Source organism: Bison bison, unplaced genomic scaffold, assembly GCF_000754665.1.
Source record: "Bison bison bison isolate TAMUID 2011002044 unplaced genomic scaffold, Bison_UMD1.0 scf7180017475343, whole genome shotgun sequence".
Lineage (NCBI taxonomy): Eukaryota > Metazoa > Chordata > Mammalia > Artiodactyla > Bovidae > Bison > Bison bison.
The window spans coordinates 1-1,170 of record NW_011380375.1 but is presented as its reverse complement, the minus strand read 5'-3'; the positions used below and the strand labels follow the sequence as shown (position 1 = coordinate 1,170).

Below are 1,170 nucleotides of genomic sequence, written 5' to 3'. Positions count from 1 at the left end.
GTAGGAGCTGGGTGGGAGAGGCAGAGAGAAGGCACTCCAGGGTTGAGGCATCAGCTGGTGCAAAGGCTGTGAAGGGGCGAGGCGGGAATTCCCTGGCGACTCACTGGTTAGCACTTCACACTTTCACTAACAAGGGCATGTGTTCAATTCCTGGCAGGGGAACTAAGATCCTGCAAGATGTGCTGACCCAGCCAAAAAATGAGGTGAGGGGGGCGAGGTGTACTTGCCCAGTGGAGTAGACTGGCCATTCCACCTAGCAGACCACCCGCTTCCCTCCTCAAGCTGGGGGCCTCCTGCTTCCATCCCCCAGGCCAGCCCCCCCAACCCCAGGGCGCCTGGGTACCTTGATGTAGGGGTTCTCCATCCAGGCTGGCGTGTGGGCTGTGGCCGTGTCTGCGTCGCTCTCGAAGTAGAAGACGGTGAAGGTCTCCTTGCAGGAGCGGCCGGCCCTCGGCAGGGAGAGGCACTCCAGCATGGTGAAGCGCAGCGTGGCGTACACGTGGACGGCCCCGCGGCGGGGGACCCAGCCGGTGCGCAGCCAGTGGGCCAGGCCTGGGGCCCGCTGCATGTCACACACCTCGTAGGTCCGGACGCTGTGCTGCTCCTCGTCCAGGCCGCTCAGCTCCTCCCACTGCGGGGAGAAGGGGGGCTGCTGAGCTGGTGGGGGAGGGTTAGTTGCAGGGTCTTTGCCATGAAGCCAGGAGGGAGGCTGGGGGACCCTTGGGGGGCGAGGGCTCAGAAGACACCTGCCCTGGCTGCTGAGATGTGGGGGATGGGTGTATGGCATGGGAAGCAGCAGCACAGTGGCCCCCCACCCCCATCGGCTTTCCTCCCGAGCCCCAGCCCCAGCTCTTACCTGAGCCCCAGCTCTTACCTGCCCGTCCGCCTGAGGGAATGTCACCCACTTCAGATCAGCAGTTTCCAATTTCGTGTTCAGTAGGGTCTCTGAGACAGACACACATACAGAGTCAGTCGGAGCTTGGGAGAGACACAGGAAGACCTGGGAGCTGAGACAGACAGACAGGCCGAGGAGGGGAGCCTGCCCTGCCCTCTGCCCACCCCCACCCGTCCCCAGGTTTCAAGCCTCTTTTCTGAGCGCCAGCCCCGCCCCTAACAGCTGGCAGGCAGGGAGCTGACCCCCAGGACTCCCAGGGCCAGGCCTCTGTGAAC

At 63.9% G+C, this 1,170-nt stretch overlaps 1 pseudogene; it reads right to left on the bottom strand.

The window, feature by feature from the left end:
* Positions 1-52: 52 nt before the first annotated feature.
* Positions 53-1,076, bottom strand: LOC104989103 (annotated as a pseudogene).
* Positions 1,077-1,170: the final 94 nt, after the last annotated feature.